This window comes from Heloderma suspectum, chromosome 2 (genome assembly GCF_057233095.1).
Source record: "Heloderma suspectum isolate Gila_16-S chromosome 2, 16-S_ref, whole genome shotgun sequence".
NCBI lineage: Eukaryota > Metazoa > Chordata > Lepidosauria > Squamata > Helodermatidae > Heloderma > Heloderma suspectum.
In genome coordinates this window covers 13,300,890-13,321,599 of record NC_139459.1, presented here as the reverse complement: position 1 = coordinate 13,321,599, position 20,710 = coordinate 13,300,890, and positions in this window count along the sequence as shown.

The window sequence follows — 20,710 nt, the reverse complement described above, 5'->3', positions numbered from 1 at the left end:
GGGTCAAATGACAATTGAAAACGGCAGAGCAGGGGGGTGGGAAACCACTGGCCAAAACAATTAGGGATGTATGAGAAATGAGTTTCAGTTCATTTTTTATCAGGATTTACTCAGCTTGCACCATCCAGACTGAACACCAACTCAGAAGCAACCTGCAGTTGAAGTCCATAATTTCCAAGCTTGCAATGTGATTTGCAGACCTCCAAAAATGTGTTCAACAGTATCTTTGAAAAATGTGCATTAAAAATGTATACTTTTGAAAAATGCATACAAATATGTTTTAATAAATGGGAGCAGAATGTGTATATTTCACAGATGTACACAACTGATAGGTACATTTGGAAAAATATGCAGATTTTCATGTGAAAAAAAAGCAAAGCTCACCATCTGAGATGGACTTGAGTCAGAATGAGCATCGAGATGGAATTCAGAGAACTTCAGTGAGCTCAGGTTTTGCTGACTTGTGTTTTGCTGATTTGCCCCTAAAATGTATCCAGTCTCCCAGTCATAACTGTGCCTCCTCCAGGAATGGCTGTAGGCTATGAACAGTAGAGCCCTGATGAATCAGACCACGACTCACAGAATTATACAGCTGGAAGGGACCTTGAAAGTCATCCAGTCCAATCCTCTTCTCAATGAAGAAAGGGCAACATGGGGTACAACTATATCATCCCTCACAGATGGAGTAGAACTAATGTCTTCCTGAGGCAGCCTGTTCCACTTCCAAATACCTTGAACCATTGAGAAGTAGGATTGCCGTGAGAGTCAGGTTGGGGCTCGAAGTTCGGCGATTTCTTGCCGACTCTGGATGCCAATCCGTGGATCCCTGTGTTTGCCCAACTCGGTGCATGCCAAGTTGGGCACGCACGGGGATCGCCAGTCCATCACCGAGCCACTAGTTTGCATAAAAATGGCAGCTGGGCCTTCTACAGATAGGCTAATTTTACACAAATGGTGGCCATAAAGAGTCCATTTACTCAAAATGACAGGCATAAGTGGTCTATTTAGACCCTTTCTGCCTGTAATTTTGCTTAAAAGGGCCTCTTTACGGCCACCATTTGTGCAAAATTGGTCTTCCCATAAAAGGCCAAGCCACCATTTTATGCAAAATGGTGGTTTGGCAAGAGGGTGGGAGGTGGCATGCCTGCCAGGTGCCTGCCAGGCGCCTGCTTATCTCGCTGGACATGGCAAGCAGGGTTGGGCGGCCAGTAGGGGTCCAGTGAGTGGTGCATGAGGCAGGATAAGGTGAATTTGCCCATCCCTATTCTGAAGTGTTTCCTAAGGCTTAGCCTACATTGTACAGGGTGCAGGACGTTTCCACAGACTATGAGTTATTTCATGTGGATTGTGGGGATGTCAGAGAATTCTGCAACGGATCTCAGTGAGGCCGAATGACAGTGCATTCGGCCCCCCGAAATCCATCGCGGAACGGCCTGCCCTCCCTCCCCCTGCGGATCCCCCCTGGGACGAGACTTACCTGGGGCGGATGTTCTGGATGGCGGCAGCTCCAGCAGTGGCTTCAGCAGTGGCGGCGGCAGCAGCTGGTCTTCCGACCGGCTGCCACCGCCACCATTTGCAGTCTGTGTTTTTTTCTTTTTCTTTTTCCCATAGACGTGATAGGCTACATAAAGACTTACGTAGCCTATCACGTCTGGGTTAAAAAAAAAAAAAAGCATACGCAAATGACAGCGGCTACGGCCGCCGCCATTTCGTTCCTTATTTTTCGCCATCTTAGTCTACATCAATATTTACGTAGACTAAGACGAAGAAAAGAAAGGGGAATGCAAATAGCGCCCGCTACGCTATTTGCGTTCCCCTTTCTTTTCTTCGTCTTAGTCTACATAAATATTGACGTAGACTAAGACGGCGAAAAATAAGGAACGCCAATGGCGGCAGCCGTAGCCGCCGCCATTGGCGTACACTTTTTTTTTTTACCCAGAGCCCTCCGCGGCCGGAAATCCGGCTGTGGACAGCCCTGGCCTGGGCCTGGCCGGCTGCTCCGCGGAGCTGCTGCAGAGCACAGCCGGCCGTTGAGGATTCCAGGGGAGGAGGACTGGATCGCCTCCCCCCTGTCGAGGATTCCGGGGGGAGGGACGGAACGCCTCCCCCCCACACCATGAACAGAATCCGTGAAAAGGTAAGTGACTTTTGTACATCCCTAGTGGATTGAATGGGCACTGCTCTATCACTGCTCGGACGGCTTCAGACCAATTTCTCTTGTTTCTATCCAACTCAAAGCAAATTACAAAGCAAACTAAGCAACAAAGCAAGTGGGGGCAATTACTCCTTTGAGTGCATAAGGTAAACAGCCACCACCACCCAGTATACAAATTAGGGTGCAATCCTATGCATATTTAGATAGAAGAAGGTCCTACAGCTTCAAGGGTTCCCCAGCCAGCATTGGTGGGAGTTGCAGGACATTCTTCTGTCTAAACATGCATAGGGTTATGCTCTTAGAAAGGTTTTATTGAACACAAGGGGAGGAGATTAGGGAAAGGAAGAAGTATGATAAAAGGGTGGGGGGAATAATAATAAATCAAACTGTGTGTAGGTCTGGGTGCTGCACTAGGGGTGGGAGAAGGAGCGGCTGGTGGATCCGATTTTGGTGGGGTGGAGATTCCATTCTGGGTTTTAGTGACAACCAGCCAGAAGTCTAAAGAAGTTATTGAAGGTGCTGGACTCGTTTTGAATAGCTCCTTTAGACTTCTGGCTGGCTGTCACTAAAACCCAGATTGGAATCTCTGCCCCACTGAAATTAGATCACCAGCCTCCCCTGGGTGGGAGTAGCGGTGAGATTTGAGCTCATGGAGGTTCTCAGAATTGCACCCTGAAGCTCAGTCCACCTTATTCCCATTCTCCCTCCTCCCTGCCCATTTGAATGGGAAATGCATGCATTTGGGTGCACATTTTCCAAGAGTGCACCCATGTGTGTACTTTCCCTCCATTGATTAAGGTCTGAAAATGCCTGTTTTTTCCAACATGCTCATTTTCGAAGTGTGCATTTTTCTAAAGGACGCATTTTGTGAATGTGCAGGCTCTGGTATGTGCAGGCTCTGCTCACAAAATGCGTGGCCAGGGCACAAGCAGAGTGAATTCTCATCATCATCCAACAGAAACAAACTTCTCATACATCCCCTTAGAAAGGAAAGTGTAGAGCTGGAAAAGGGGGCAGCCAAAAGACCAAAGGGCTGCCACTGCTTCCCTTTTATTTATTATTTAATAAATAAATTAAATATCAAAGGGCTGTCCGCAGCCTACCTCTTTTCTTCCTTCAGAAACCTAAGGCAGCATACATGATCCTCCTCCTCTCCATTTTATCCTCACAAAAACAGCCCTGTGAGGTAGGTTAGGCTGACAGTCTGACAGGCCCAAAGTCACCCAGTGAGCTTCCATGGCCGAGTGGGGACTAGGACCTGGATCTCCCAGCTCCCAGTCCAACACTCGCACCACTACACCACACTGGAAAGTTATTCTTTTGTATTTCGATTGTGTTGTGTGTATTATATATGTATGTATATCAGTCTTCAGTGGTATGTTCCAATAAGGGGGTGTTCCAATAAGCTGAATGTTCTAACAAGAACATTCCCTTTTCCACAAATAAAACTGATTTGTTTCATTCCAAATGCAGCTAAATAATGACCAGTTTCCACAATGCATTCTCTGCCTTTTCTACTCATACTTATTTTTACTTCTACCTTTTATTTTTACTTCTACCTTTTTTACTTTCCTCTGAGAGGAAAGGTTACATTGTTTGGGGCTTTTTAGCTTAGAAAAAAAAGGGTGTTGACATGATGGAGATGTACAAGGTTATGCATGGTGTGAAGCAGGCATGTGGAACCCTTTTTTAAAGCCTGAGGGCCACATTCCATGTGGAGAAGCTCTCAGGGGCTGCATTCCAGTGGTGGGGGTTTGAAGGCAAAATGGCAGGACCAAAACATACACAGTGCCATTCTACTTTAGCTTCAAGCCCTTACTGCCAGGTGACTCAGCCTTAGGAGTCAGCCTCTTAGAACAAGAGAAAGAAGTGCACAGAAGTCAGGACACCACCAAACAGTAAGTGGTAGGGGGGAAGGGGGTGAGGGTAGAGGAAGGGTGTGTGGTCATCTGGGGAAACTTGGAGGGCCAGACTGGGAGCTGAGGAGAGCTGGATTTGGCCCCTGGTTCTGAGTTTCAGCACCCCCCGTGTAGAGAAATTTGACAGGTGGAGGTTTTATCCATTTCTCATGATTGTGAGAGGGATAAAAACTGGGGTCATCTAATGAAGCTGAGAGGTGGACGATTCGGGAGCAATAAAAGTCCTTCACACAGCACATGTTTAACCTTCGGAATTTGCTTCCACGAGATATAGAGGTGGCCACCAATTTCGCAGATTTAAAAGGGATTAGACAAATCCATCCTCTTCATGGATCACTGCCTTGTTGTGGCGAAGGGGCTTGCATGCTCAGTGAAGCCATAAGCTATGCCGTGCAGGGCCACCCAAGACGGACAGGTCATGGCGGAGAGTTCTGACAAAATGTGGTCCACTGGAGAAGGAAATGGCAACCCACTCCAGTATTCTTGCCAAGAAAACCCCATGGAACGTATCACAAGGCTAAAAGAGATGACGCCGGTAGATAAGCCCCTCAGGTCGGAAGGTGTCCAATATACTACTGGGGAAGAGCAAAGGGAATTTCCAAGTGGCGTAAAAAAGAGTGAAGTGGCTGGGCCAAAGCTGAAAGGACACTCCGCTGTGGATGTGTCTGGTGGTGAAAAGAAAATCCGATGCTGTAAAGAACAATATTGTTTAGGAACCTGGAATGTCAGATCAATGAATCAAGATAAGCTGGAGGTGGTCAAACAGGAGATGGCAAGATTGAACAGCGACGTCTTGGGACTCAGCAAACTAAAATGGACAAGCATGGGCAAATTTAATTCAGGTGACCATCATATCTACTACTGTGGGCAAGAATCCCTTAGAAGAAATGGAGTAGCACTCATCGTCAACAAAAGGGTGGGAAAAGCAGTACTGGGGTACAATCTCAAAAACAATAGAATGATCTCAGTATGAATCCAAGGCAAAGCATTCAACATCACAGTAATTCAAGTCTATGCCCCAACCACTGAGGCCAAAGAAGCTGAGGTTGATCGGTTCTATGAAGACCTGCAACACCTTCTAGAACTAACACCAAAAAAAGATGTCCTCTTCATCATAGGGGTTGGAATGCTAAAGTAGGAAGTCAAGAAATAACTGGGATAACAGGCAAGCATGGCCTTGGTGTACAAAATGAAGCAGAACAAAGGCTAATAGAGTTTTGCCAAGAGAACACGCTGATCATAGCAAACACTCTTTTCCAACAGCACAAGAGGCGACTGTACACATGGACATCACCAGATGGTCAATATCGAAATCAGATTGATTATGTCCTTTGCAGTCAAAGATGGAGAAGCTCTATGCAGTCAGTAAAAACAAGACCTGGAGCTGACTGTGGCTCAGATCATGAGCTTCTTATTGCAAGATTTTGGCTTAAATTGCAGAACGTTGGGAAAACCACTAAACCATTCAGATAGACAGAATGCCTGAGGAACTATGGACAGAGGTCTGTAACATTGTTCAGGAGGCAGCAACTCAATCCATCCCAAAGAAAAAGAAATGCAAGAAAGCCAAGCGGCTGTCTGATGAGGCTTTACAAGTAGCTGAGGAAAGAAGGGAAGCGAAAAGCAAGGGAGAAAGGGGAAGATATATCCAACTGAATGCAGAGTTCCAGAGAATAGCAAGGAGAGACAAGAAGGCCTTCTTAAATGAACAATGAAAAGAAATAGAAGAAAACAACAGAATGGGAAAGACTAGAGATCTCTTCAAGAAAATCGGAGATCTCAAGGGAATGTTTTGTGCAAAGACGGGCATGATAAAGGAAAAAGAAGTCAGGGACCTAACAGAAGCAGATGAGATTAAGAAGAGGTGGCAAGAATACACAGAAGAACTATCCAGGAAAGATCTGAATGTCCCTGATAGCCATGATAGTGCGCTCACTGAACTTGAGCCGGACATCCTAGAGAGTGAAGTCAAGTGGGCCTTAGGAAGCATTAGTAACAACAAAGCTAGCGGAGATGACAGTATTCCAGCTGAACTATTTAAAATCCTAAAAGATGATGCTGTTAAAGTGCTGCACTCAATATGCCAACAAATTTGGAACACTCAACAGTGGCCCCAAGACTGGAAAAGGTCAGTTTACATTCCAATTCCAGAGAAGGGCAATGCCAAAGAGTGTTCAAACTACCGTACAATTGCTCTCATTTCACATGCCAGCAAGGTGATGCTCAAAATCCTACAAGCTAGGCTTCAGCAGTATGCGAACCGAGAAGTACCAGAAGTACAAGCGGGGTTTCAAAGAGGCAGAGGAACTAGAGATCAAATCGCCAACTTTTGCTGGATCATGGAGAAAGCAAGAGAATTCCAGAAAAACATCTATTTCTGCTTCATTGACTACACTAAAGCCTTTGATTGTGTGGATCACAAGTCACAACAAACTGTGGCAAATTCTTCAAGAGATGGGAGTACCAGACCATCTTACCTGTCTCCTGAGAAACCTGTATGAGGGAAGCAACAGTAAGAACCAGACATGGAACAACCGATTGGTTCCAAATTGGGAAAGGAGTACAACAAGGCTGCATATTGTTACCCTGCTTATTTAACTTATATGCAGAGCATATAATATCTTATTATTATATCTTATATATGCAGAGTATATCATGAGAAATGCTAGGTTGGATGAATTACAGGTCGGAATTAAGATTGCCGGGAGAATTATCAACAACCTCAGATATGCAGACGATACCACCCTAATGGCAGAAAGCAAAGAGGATCTAAAGAGCCTCTTGTTGAGGGTGAAAGAGGAAAGTGCAAATGCTGGTTTGAAACTCAACATTACAAAAACAAAGATCATCATGGCATCTGGCCCCATCACTTCCTGGCATATAGAAGGGGAAGAAATGGAAGCAATGACAGATTTTATTTTCTTGGGCTCCAAGATCACTGCAGACAGTGACTGTAGCCATGAAATTAAAAGATGATTGCTCCTTGGGAGGAAAGCTATGGCCAACCTAGACAGCATAGTAAGAAGCAGAGACATCACCTTGCCGACAAAGGTCTGTCTAATCAAAGCTATGGTTTTCCCAGTGGTAATGTATGGCTGTGAGAGCTGGACTATAAGGAAGGCTGAGTGCCAAAGAATTGATGCTTTCAAACTGTGGTGCTGGACAAGACTCTTATGAGTCCCCTGGACTGCAAGGAGGTCAAATCAGTCCACCCTAAAGGAACTCAACCCTGAGTGCTCATTGGAAGGACAGATCCTGAAGCTGAAGCTCAAATATTTTGGCCACCTAATGCGAAGAGAAAACTCTCTGGAAAAGACCCTGATGCTGGGAAAGACTGAAGGCAAAAGGAGAAGGGGACAGCAGAGGATGAGATGGCTAGATAGCATCACTGATGCAATGAATATGGACTTGAGCATGATCCTGGAGAAAGTGCAGGACAGGAAGGCCTGGTGTGCTTTGGTCCATGGGGTCACGAAGAGTCGGACACAACTGAACGACTGAACAACAACAACAGACAAATTCATGGAGGAGAAGTCTATCAATAGCTACAAGGTGTGGGGGCGATGTGCTACCTCCAATACCAGAGGCGGTATGCCTGTGTACACCAGTTGCTGGGGAACATGGGTGGGAGGGTGCTGTTGCACTCATGTCTTGCTTGTGGGTGTCCTGTGGGCAGCTGGTTGGCCACTGTGTGAACCGAATGCTGGACTAGATGGACCCTTGGTCTTATCCAGCAGGGCTCTTCTTATGTTCTTATGTCTCCCTTCCCACTAAGCACCATCCACTGTGCTCCCCATGTAGCTCTGTGGATACTTTCCAGTGATACACAAACATTCTATCCATGGAAAAATCTACATGTTCATGGGCTAATCCAGAGTATAATGGTGCAGATGTAGACATTTTAAGGGCACAGTCCTATGGGTTGTTCCCTGGATACTCGGAAGCCCCTGAAATTGGAGGCTTATGAGTATCCTATGCAGAGACCTGTTGAATGCCAGGTCAGTGAATGGTAAAACTGCTATCCAGGACTTGATCTTGGATGAGCACACTGACCTGGCCTGTATTAGCTAGTGTCTAGTCAGGATGGCTATATGTTACCTCCAGTAATGTGTCTCAAAACCAGTGTCTGGGGAGTGCAAGTGGGAGGGGCTATTGCACTCATGTCCTGCATATGGGCTTCTCATAGGCATCTGGTTGTGGCCACTGTGGGAACAGAGGCCTATATCCAACAACACAGAGTTAGGCATGCTTAAGTTCATTGTCTGATCCAGTGTGGCTCTTCTTATGTTCTTAAGGAGAAAGGCTGACCAGAAGCATTTGCAGCCCTTCCAAAGCAGGGGAGACCAATGGTGCTTGGGATGTCTCCCTGGTGCTTGGGAGGGTCAAGGATATTGTAGCCTTGGGTGCTCTTCACTCTGTGGCTCTGAGGGGCAGACCACAAGGGGGGCAAGAAAGCAAAGACCAACGCTTCTCTGTCTCAGCCCTGGTAGCTTTCCACAGGGGTCTGGGGAAAGAGAGATGGGTAGGTTGTCCCAGGGTCCTGGATCTGAGGAACCAAGAGAGAATACCAGAAAAACAAAAGTTAAGGAGAGCCCAAAGGCAGGGGGAGCTTGTTTTGCTGGCAGAAAAGGGTGCAGATATGGGAGGGAACTTGTCACAAGTCAAATAAACAAGCTGGTTCTTGGCAGCAGCTCTCTAGAAAAGACGTGGCTGCCCAAATGATCTCTCTCCTGTGTTTGTTTTTCTCCTTTTTTGTGTGCAAAGCGGCAGGAGGAGAAAGATGCATGCTAAGAATGCTAAAAATGGCACAGCCATGAAGCATGAACGACAAGTGTTGAAAAGGCAGCACATCAAAAGCGAAATTTGATGCAGAAGCAATCTGGAAGATTAAGGGTCAGCGGCCAGTGCACACATCTTTCCTAACACCCGAGGGCACATTTTTAGCAACACTCCCATCAGCCAGGCAGTGGGGTCCAGATATTTCTCATTAATGCTGTGTGTTGTTGTTGTTGGAATTGGCAATGCTGCTGCTGTTGGGAAAGGCAAAAATCAACAGGGTTTGAAATGCAAAAGAGAGAGGCAGTGAAAAATAATAACGGTTGTATTTGAGGTGCATTGACATGTCATGCCTTTTCCTCTAACGAAACTGAGAGGGAAGCTGGCTCCTTTATCATCTATCAAGGCTTTTGCATTTGGAGAGGGGAGGGAGGGAGTCGGAGTGAGGGAGGGAAGAGAGAGATCAGCATGAGAGAGGAAGAGCGAGAGAGAGAATGAAAGAGAAGACTCTTTGCTCAGCTCGGCTAGCATGACTAATACTTCACGGCCCTGCCAGTGTGGGCACCCCACAGCTGGAATTAATCAGGGAGAATGCACAGCAACGCACAGGCAAGCAGAGAATGCCAGAGCCGTGTGGAGCCCTGCCTTGTTGCTTAGAGGCTCTTCTTCCAAGCCCTGACAGCACAGAAATGTCTTCTTCAGGTCTGCCATGGTGGTTGCAGGGTGGGGGGACCTTTCCCTTCCTTTCTGAAAACACAAGATGGAGGTTTAGGTTTATTTAGAGCCTTCCCAGTGCCGGCCCAAGACATGGTCATGTTTAGTGGATCCAGGACTCACAGGGACTCAGTGCCAGCACACTCGGATTAGCAGAGACACTGACATCATTGGTCGGCCCCTCCCTCAGAATCCCCTATTCCCGCTGAGTTTCGCTGCAATCCTCCCAGTAGCTTGGCGGGAGGGGGAAATGAATTTTCGCAGCGATAATACATTTCCTGTTGAAATGCCAAGTATTTTTGTGTGGCTCTGTCTTGAATGGGCAATTAAGAGCCATTAGCTTTACAGATGCCCTGCTCCTGGTGGAGATGAAACCTGCTGGAATGGATTTGTTGATGTTGATGTGCACCCCCGACTCCCAGTAAGAACATCGTGACAAGGGGGAGACCAAACTGGCTGAACCCCCTGCCTCTCAGGATAAACATCATGGGAAGGAGCAGAGCTACATACATCAGCCAGGAAAAAAAAACCCTGCAGGGAGCTTGTTTCACCCACCCTTCCCTCCAGGAAGAACACCTATAAGAACTTTAACTAAGAACTAAACTGCCTGAGTTTTGCTCCCCCCACCCCGCCTTCCCAAACCCTTTTGTCTTTTGTGCCATGTCTTTTAGACTGTAAGCCCGAGGGCAAGGAACGTCTTATTACTGATACGTGTAAGCTGCCCTGGGATCCTTTTTTTTTTGGCTGAAGAGCAGGGTAAAAATGCTTTAAACAAATAAAAGTGTATAAAAGCATTTCACATGCATACAATAACCCTGTGAGTTAGGTCAATATTATCACGTTGCAAATTAGGCTGAGAGGCAATGGCTTGCTCCAGCTCAGTGAGTTTGTGACCGAGGGAAGGCTGTCTTCTGAGGTGGAAGGCTCTCCTTTACCAGAGGGTTTTAATAGAGCTGTGCCGAATATTTCGATTCTTCCATTTCTGGCATTTCGTGAGGAGGGTTGGGGGCCAAATGAAAACTCTGGTGAATGAGGCTGGGGAGGTGAGAATTTTGAATAACTTTCTCCTTGGGGGGGAAGACAGGATTCCACTCACCTTTTTAAGCGTAGGCACTGGCTGAGGAGTCCTCCTCCTCCTCCATTATTATTATTATTATTATTATTATTATTATTATTATTATTGATAACAACAACAACAACAACAACAACAATTTATTTAAAAACACACCCTGCACTTTGAGCATCCCAGGACTCTTTATAGAGAAGCTTCTCCAGTCTAGCAGCTGTTTCTGAACTCCCATGAGACCATGTGAACTTGCCCACACCCCTATAGGCATTCAGGAAATGCTCCTGGGCTGCAGAAGTTTCTCTGCAAAGCAAGACTAAATGCGGCATTTAGAGCTTTAGAAAAGTTCTGTTCTTCCTTGCAACAACACAGAGCAAGCAAGATCAAAGTTCTTCCAAAGCTCTAAAAGTCCCATTTGTTCTTGCTTGCAGCATCCCGGGACTCTTCGCTAGGGATGTACGAAAGTCACTTACCTTTTCGCAGCTTTGATTTGCAGCAGGGGGGAAGCGCTCTGTCCCTCCCTCTGGAATCCTCCCTGGGCTGGCTCTGCTCTGTGGCGGCTCCGCAGAGCCACTGGCCAGGGCCATCCACAGCCGGAGTTCCGGCCACGGCCGGCTGCTGCGGACGCAAATGGAGGCCGCCGTAGCAGCCGCCATTTGTGTCCTGACAGGCTGCCATGATAGGCTACATAAGTATTTGCGTAGCCTATCACAGCAAAGAGCAGGGGCACAAATGGCAGCTGCTATGCTGTTTTTGCCGCTGCTCTTTCCATGATAGGCTACGTAAGTATTTACCTAGCCTATCACGGTAAAGGCAGCTACGCAAATGGTGTAGTGGCTGCCGTTTGCGCCCCTGCTCTTTGCCATGATAGGCTACGTAAATACTTATGTAGCCTATCACGGCAGCCTGGCAGGACACAAATGGCGGCCACTACGGTGGCCACCATTTGCGGCTGCAGCAGCCGGCCAAGAGACCAGCTGCCGCCGCCACCGCCAGAGCCGCCGCCAGAGCCACCACTGCAGGAACATCTGCTCCAGGTAAGCTTCATCCCGGGGGGGATTCTGCGGGGTGGCGGAGGGTGGGAGGCCGTTCTGCCATGGGTTTCGGGGGGCTGAATGCCAGTGCATTTGGCCTCACTGAAATCCATGGCAGAATTCTCCTCCATGCCCACTCTTCGCAAAGAAGCTTCTGCAACTTGGGAGTTCTTCCTAAATGCGTATAGGAGAGGGCAAGGTCACGTGGTTTCATGGACGTTCAAGAAGTGCTGCTGGGCTGCACTTCCGGTCGGAGCCATGTCGCCCTGGCAAGTGTCCTGCGGAGGCTCCACAGGTCACCTCCTCAAACAGCTTTTAAAAGGTTGAAAAACCTTTTCATCTTCCCCTGGAATTAAAAGGGGAAGCTAGAGTACCATCTGGATAAGATCTTGGAAGAACAACTCCTTTTGTGGAGCAGCAGAAGAGCTGGACTCTAAGGTTAGTTTTCCGGAGCATCATCTACTCAAAGCTGTTTCGAAACTCCTATGTAATTAAGAGACTTCAGGGCTGATGAGCTCCAAAAGTATTTATGAATTAAAGATACCAACAATATCTGAGGACCTGCAAAATCTGTTGAAGTGACTGTTTGTTTGTAATTATACTTACTTGCTTTCTTTACGGAAGAGGAGGATGGCAGCATCAAGGTGAAGGAAAAAAGCCGCTTGACCACCGCCAACTCCCCCAACCCCTTCCTTGGCAAAGGTTTTTCGAGATGCTGGAGATGTAGAGGAGTTGCTGGCTCTGATAAAAACTTTGTATTCTCAATTAGCAGAACAGGCTAAGAGGCTGGATACAATCCAAGATTCTATTACTAACCTTCAAGGGGCTGTGGATCTAATTAATAGCTCTTTGCAAAAGATGGAATTGAAGGTTAATGCTCTCCAAGACCAGGTGTCTGCGCAAGAGACGGCTATACATGCCTCTCATAATATCCTAGGGATAATATGCTAGGGATGTATGAAAGTCACTTAACTTTTCACGGATTCTGTTCATGGTGGGGAGGGAGGCGTTCCATCCCTCCCCCCGGAATCCTTGATGGGGGGGAGGCAATCCGGTCCTCCCCCCCGGAATCCTCGACAGCCGGCTGTGCTCCGCGGCGGTTCTGCGGAGCAGCCGGCCAGGCCCAGGCCAGGGCCGTCCGCAGCCAGATTTCTGGCTGCGGAGGGCTCTGGGTAAAACAAACAAACAAACGCGTACGCAAATGCTGGCAGCTACGGCCGCCACCATTTGTGTTCCTTATTTTTCGCCATCTTAGTCTACGTAAATATTTAAGTAGACTAAGACGGCGAAAATAAGGGGGAATGCAAATAGCGTAGCGGGCGCTATTTGTGTTCCCCTTTCTTTTCTTCATCTTAGTCTATGTAAATATTGACATAGACTAAGACGGAGAAAAATAAGGAATGCAAATGGTGGCAGCCATAGCCGCCGCCATTTGCGTACGTGTGTGTGTGTGTTTTTTTAACCCAGACGTGATAGGCTTCGTAAGTCTTTACGTAGCCTATCACATCTATGGGGAAAAAAAGAAAGAAAGACCAGACTGCAAATGGCGGCGGCAGCAGCTGGTTGGAAAACCAGCCGCCGCTGCCACTGCCGAAGCCGCCGCCGAAGCCGCTGCCATCCGGAACATCTGCCTCAGGTAAGTCTCATCCTGGGGGGGATCCATGGGGGGCGGTGGGGTGGCAGGCCATTCCGCGATGGATTTCGGGGGGCTGAATGCATTGGCATTCGGCCTCACTGAGATCCGTTGCGGAATTCTCTGACATCCCTACTGTCTGCGAGAATTTCCCACTGGAGGCATATACTCATTGAGCAAATCTGCATATCCTTGGTATCAAAGATCTGCCTGCTGATATAGGTCTGTCTAAATTCTTGGATACATTTCTGCATGAGCTACTCACTCTGCCATCTGAATATTTACTCAATATTGAGCATGCATACTATGTTCCTAGTCCAGTTCATGGCATCAAAGGGACTGCCTATACTGTTATAGTTCAATTTGCAAGAGTTTCTACAAAAAAACATATTTTGCACTTGGCAAGAGAAGTGGGAGAACTTTTTAGGGGGCCAACACGAGACAAAGTTATGTTATTTCCAGATTACACTAAAGAAATTGCTGACAAAAGAAGGCAATTTACCAAGGCGAGAAATCAGGCAAGACAAATGAATCTGCAATATCATATCAAATACCGTGCTATATTTTGCATTCTTTTTGAAGGCCAGCCAGATGAAAAAGTTTTTAAATCATGAAACGTCAGAGGCTTGGCTAGCTGGTGCAAAGTAAAGCATGGGAAACATCTTTCTCAGCCTCATGAGCTGAGAACTTTTCAACTATCATTGTTCTTTGGATTTGTTTGGGTTATAAAGTCCGGGCAATATGCCAGTCCAGAGGACTGTTTACATATATCCCCCCCCCTTTTCCTCTCTTTTTCTTACTTTCTCTTTTTTATATTAGACATGATATACTGTACAATAAAATTCCTGTTTGTGTGTGTATAGATATGTATACATTCATATATAGATTTACAAATGACACTATCTAAAATATAGATAGTATAAAATATATTAGTGATTTGTTATTATTTCTTTTCCTTTTTAATTTCCTTCCTTTTTATTATTATTACTATCATTCTTATGAGACTTTGAGTAGTAATATTTCTGGCTGGTTAAATTGTTAAACTTTACTATTATATGTTAACTGAAGGGCAATTAGTGGAAATGAATTGTAGGCTTGCTGCCTTGCTATAAGACTGATATGATACTGAAATGTAAGGTTGATTATCTATGCTGTACTGAATTGTAATATTGGCGATTTTATAGGTATAACTTTTAAGTAGAATGATATTTGACATTTGTGTGTAATGGAGTTTAAATTTAATCCTTTTAAGTAACTGTTTTATATTTTTCTTTTTCTTGCTTGCTTTCTTCTTCCTTTTCCTTCTTCTGTTTTTTTTCCTTTTCATTATTGCTGTGTCCTCCTAAGAATACTGTGTTGTTGGAAACTGTAGATAATGACTAGGTTGTTGGTACTGTTTATTTCATTTATAAAGATAAAAAATAGAATAAAAAGTATTTTCAAAAAGAAGTGCTGCTGGGCTGGAGAAGACTGTCTGTAAAGAGCCTCCTGCTGGGGGCATTGTTCTAGTGAAAAACACCCCTGAAAATAGAAGGAGGATCCTTCAGCCACCTCCCAAACTTAAAAAAGGATGTGGAAACCCAGTCCCACTCTCCAAGGAGAAAATTATTTGAAATTCTTCCCTTCACTGCAAAAGAGGCAGAAAAAACAATGTATCTTTTGCAGGGAGAGAAAAAATTCCTGAAAATAGGGGGTGGGATTTGGCACAGCCCTAGTATTTAAGCAGAGACTACAAAACCATTTGTCAGGGTTGTATGAGAAATTTGCTTCAGTTCATTTTTTTATTAGGATTTACACCCAGTTTGCACCTTCAGATGGAACATGGACTCAGAAGCAATCTGTGGTCGAAGTCCATACATTTCTGAGCTTGTAATGTGATTCATGGATCCAAAAGAAATATGTCTGACAGCATGCACACATTTGAAAAAATGTGCACGAAGAAGTGCTTACTTTTGAAAAATGCACACCAATATGCTTTGATCAATGGGAGAGGAATGAATACATTTCAGAGATGCACCTCACTGTTGCATACATTTGGAAAAATATGCACAAAAACAGGCACGGATTTTCATGCAAAAAGAAAATAACAAAGCTTGCAATCTCATACTGACTGAAGTTGGAACGGGCTGTGAAATGGAATTTTGAGAACTTTGCTGAGGTCGAGTTTTGCTGATTCATACTTCCTTAGCAGTACTTGCATCCTGCATTGCTGAGCCTGTGTTGAGCAGGTTGTTGGACTGTTGTTGTTCAGTCATTTAGTCGTGTCCGACTCTTCATGATCGCATGGACCATAGCATGCCAGGCCTTCCTGTCCTGCGCTCTCTCCCAGAGTGTGCTCAAGTCCATATTCCTTGCATCGGTGATGCTATCTAGCCATCTCATCCTCTGCCGTCCCCTTCTCCTTTTGCCTTCAATCTTTCCCAGCAACAGGGTCTTTTCCAGAGAGTTTTCTCTTCGCATTAGGTGGCCAAAATATTTGAGCTTCAGCTTCAGTATCTGTCCTTCCAATGAGCAGTCAGGGTTGATTTCCTTTAGGACTGACTGATCTGACCTCCTTGCAGTCCAGGGGACTCGTAAGACTCTTCTCCAGCACCACAGTTCGAAAGCATCGATTCTTCGGTGCTCAGCCTTCCTTACAGTCCAGCTCTCACAGCCATACTTTGCTACTGGGAAAACCATAGCTTTGATTATCCAAAGCTTTGTTGGCAAGGTGATGTCTCTGCTTCTTACTATGCTGTCTAGGTTTGCCATAGCTTTCCTCCCAAGGAGCAAGCGTCTTTTAATTTCATGGCTACAGTCACCATCTGCGGTGATCTTAGAGCCCAAGAAAATAAAATCTGTCACTGCTTCCATTTCTTCCCTTTCTATATGCCAGGAAGTGATGCGGCCAGATGCCATGATTTTAGTTTTTTTAATGTTGAGTTTCAAACCAGCTTTTGCACTCTCCACTTTCACCCTCAACAAGATGCTCTTTAAATCCTCTTCGCCTTCTGCCATTAGGCGTTTCTCATGATGTACTCTGCATAGAAGTTAAATAAGCAGGGCGACAATATGCAGCCTTGTCGTACTCCTTTCCCAATTTGGAACCCATCGGTTGTTCCATGTCCGGTTCTTACTGTTGCTTCTTGACCCTCGTACAGGTTTCTCAGGAGACAGGTAAGGTGGTCTGGTACTCCCATCTCTTGAAGAATTTGCCACAGTTTGTTGTGATCCACACAATCAAAGGCTTTAGTGTAGTCAATGAAGCAGAAATAGATGTTTTTCTGGAATTCTCTTGCTTTCTCCATGATCCAACGAAAGTTGGCGATTTGATCTCTAGTTCCTCTGCCTCTTCGAAACCCACCTTTTACTTCCGGTAGTTCTCAGTTCACATACTGCTGAAGCCTAGCTTGTAGGATTTTGAGCATCACCTTGCTGGCATGTGAAATGAGCGCAATTGTGCGGTAGTTTGAACACTCTTTGGCATTGCCCTTCTCTGGAATTGGAATGTAAACTGACCTTTCCCAGTCTTGTGGCCACTGTTGAGTGTTCCAAATGTGTTGGCATTTGAGTGCAGCACTTTAACAGCATCATCTTTTAGGATTTTAAATAACTCAGCTGGAATGCTGTCATCTCCGCTAGCTTTGTTGTTAGTAATGCTTCCTAAGGCCCACTTGACTTCACTCTCTAGGATGTCCGGCTCAAGTTCAGTGAGCGCACTATCATGGCTATCAGGGACATTCAGATCTTTCCTGGATAGTTCTTCTGTGTATTCTTGCCACCTCTTCTTAATCTCATCTGCTTCTGTTAGGTCCCTGACTTCTTTGTCCTTTATCATGCCCGTCTTGGCACAAAACATTCCCTTGAGATCTCTGATTTTCTTGAAGAGATCTCTAGTCTTTCCCATTCTACTGTTTTCTTCAATTTCTTTGCATTGTTCATTTAAGAAATCCAAACCTCAAATCTCCATTTTCACACAGAAACTCATAGTTGTGGAACCAAAGTAAAATAACTGCAGTCCTACATGTGTTTGCAATGACAGCCTTCTCTGTTTTCCTCCAACCCTGCCTTCTAAGCTTGCATAGTCCTGAAGTGCAGAAAGGTGATTTTGAGAAAAACATATTGATCGAATCCCTTACCTGTGGTGAGAGAGTCACTGCTGATTGGATCTAGGAGCAGCAGACCTTTACAAACAGTATCTTTGCCAAACACAAAGTTCAGGAGGGCACCAAGCAAGATAAGCATTACAGTTTCAAGGAGGCATAGATTGTCTCTGTCCCTCTCCTCCTCCCACCAGGTATCCTCTCAAATCCTATTTAATAAAAGTAAGATTAGGAAAACCAGACTGGTTGAATTGGTACACATTGGCATCGATCTAATCATATGTTATTCCTCCCCCTTTTTTTGATTTGGTAAAATGCACTGGGGTGGAAAATGAGATTGTTATTATGTTGTGTCAAGAGGAGGGAGAGGACATCACAAAGAGCCATTAGGCAGCCTACTGTAGAAAGTAATTTTGGTCGAAATTGACAGGGTATATTGATTGCTCATCAATCACTCCAACAAGTGATAGGACAAATAGTCCATTTAGCCACTATCTTTTGGGTAAAGAAGATGTAAAGCTTCCTGGGAGCAGTGATGCATGTGGAGAGGAGAGTGTACATCAGCCAACTGATGCTGCTAGAAGAACCAGTGGGAGGGCCAGTGGGCATACTGGTGAGCTCTGGCAGTACAGGGCAGGGGAATGGCATAACTGGGGAGGTTCCAATGGGATCATGAAAACATTAGCCTGCACCCCAATGATCACAATGATCACAACACTTGCTGCACCTTTCTTCTGCCACATCACAGCCATATCCTCCAGGAAGCATTATTCCCTCCTCTTCCTCTTGGCACTTGGGTGGTACACACCCACCATCCCAACACAAATGAGAGAGCATTGTCTTCAGAAATATTCACAAATTCCTGAACTTGCATTAAGGTTTGCAGAATGCACAATGCTTGAAAAATGCACAAGTTTCTCAAAATGTGCAATGATTGAAAAATGCACAATGTTCTCAAAATGTGCAACTTTCTCAAAATACACAACGATATTAAATGCACAAATGCACTGAATCGCTTTCAGCTGGAAGGCCAAATTCCAATTTAGAGAAGCTATCAGGGGCTGGATTCCAGTGGTAGGTGGGGCTGGAGGCAAAATGGGTGGGGCTAAAGGCAAAAGGGGCAGGGCGAAAATCCCCCCAATACCTGCATATTTTAGCCTGATGTTCTTACTGCCAGCAACTAAGCCTTGGGTATTTCAACCTTTTAGAATAGGGGAAAAATGAACAAAAGCTGGGAATGCTTTTCAGTGTTCAGGGGAAATGAGGGGGCGGGAGGGATTACCTTCTGGAGAACCTCGTAGGGCTGGATTGGGAATCTTGGAGGGCTGTATCCACCTCCCCATCCCCAGGACTCCTGATTTAAAATCTCCCAGAGCTGCTTATATGCAATCAGTAAAACATGACAGTCCCTGCTTGCAGGCTTATAATTGTCAGGAATGAATCTGAGTGTGTGGAGATGTCTGGCAGCTCAGATTCAGAATGGGAACAGAAAGAACAGAGGGAGGAACCCTCCCTAGTGAGCCCAGATACAGCGAGATCTTCTTCCCAAGACCTTGACACACAGATGGCCCAGCCTGAAAGGCTCCCCCATTCCTCCACCATGAGAACCCAGGTTTCGGAGGAGGAGGAGAGTGAGGGGCATGACTTGATGGATGCTAGGGTCCGTTGTAGAGCAAAGTGGGAAAAGTTAGGGGCAGGGCTCAGACGCTCTGCCAGGTTGGCCACTTGTGAAAGCCAATGTAGGAGGGGGCCACCCTAAGGGAGGGGCATCCTTGCAAAGCTAGTCTGGCTGAGAAATTCTTGCCCAGACTGCTGGCAACTTCTCTACCTTCCACTTTATCTCCTCTATTGAGATTCGTAGATGCATGGATTAGCTGTTTCATTGCAGTCTGAGAGTTTCCTAGAATCTGCATTTGTAAAGAAGCTAGTCATTAACTAATAAAGAAGTATAGCTTGAAGCCTTGTTTCCTGGAGTGTGTTGATTGCAGAGGGAGAGGATGAAGGAACGTGACAACAATCTAAAAAGACCTGACACACAAGGGAAAAGGGCTGAGATGGGAAGAGGAAAAAATGAAGTCATCTTTCAGCAGGGCTGGTGGAATGGCCCTGCTTTTCCGTCTCGTCTCCCTTAGTACAGTCTCTGGAATGGCTGCTGGTGATAACAGTTGAGGGGGGAGCCTTCACAGGTGAAGTCTTTTAGCAGCGCTAGTGCTGTGGTCCCATTTCCCCTCTCATCTCCCTCTGTACAGCCTGTTTTACAACCAAGAAGCTTCGCCTGGCTATCACCTGAGTATCTCCTTAGCACCTGGATGCCGAAATCTCTGCAAGGTAGACTAAGTGGGGACTTTGGCACCCGGAACATGAAAGCCACAGGCACACCATGGCTGTCCTCCATTAACCCAGATCACAGCAGTGACTCTCACTTTATGCAAGGGGCATGCATCTTCCAGAATACCCAGATGCCTTACTCTAAGGGTTCCTCACAGTATCACATCATCCATGCACACCCTCTAAACATTGGCAGCCTAGAGCCCTGATGACAAAAGCTCTGTGCCTAAGGCACCACTATCACCATTAAGCACATCAACATCCATCCAGCTTAGGGAGCAACTCCCAAAATATGCATGCAACCCAGCTCTTGCACTCTGCACTTTTGATGGGAAACCCCCTCCTGCAAAGCAAGTTTTTATAAGGAATGTTTTTTCCAGTTACAAGTAAGCTTATCGCCCATCATACAGTTAATGGGATTTTGTCTCTTGCCTGGCAAGAGAACTTTCCTTCTTCCTAGTACTTTTGCCAACAGACATGATTCTTGAACTGCTTTGGAGGGCTCAAGAAGAAACCAGGGGTTTGTTTTGTTCCATGTTCCTGGCTATATGGGGCCCAAGGGGACCTATAAGGGCTCTGTCTGGTGAGAAAAGGCACCATGCCAATGGCAAAAATAGCCTTCTTTGCTATTTTTCCTGCCACTCACCAACAGGGATGTATGGGAATTTTGTTTCAGTTCACAAATAACTAGAAAATGCCCCATTTGCACTCCTAAACGCGAACGCATTTTCTCCAGAGATGTTTGCAAATTTCTGAACTTGCGTTCATGTTCGCAAAATGAGTACTTGAAAAATGCACAACTTTCTCAAAATGTGCACATTTCAAAATATGCACAATTTTTTAATCACCCATGCTTTAGTCTATGGGGGAAATTTGCACAAATTGGGGGGGAAATTTGCAAAGCTTTCACGTTCAATAGCTGTTCATTTTGTGCTGTTTCCCCATTCATGCCAAATGAACAGTCAAGTTGGCACAAACACGAGGGCAATGCAAGTGAAGGAGT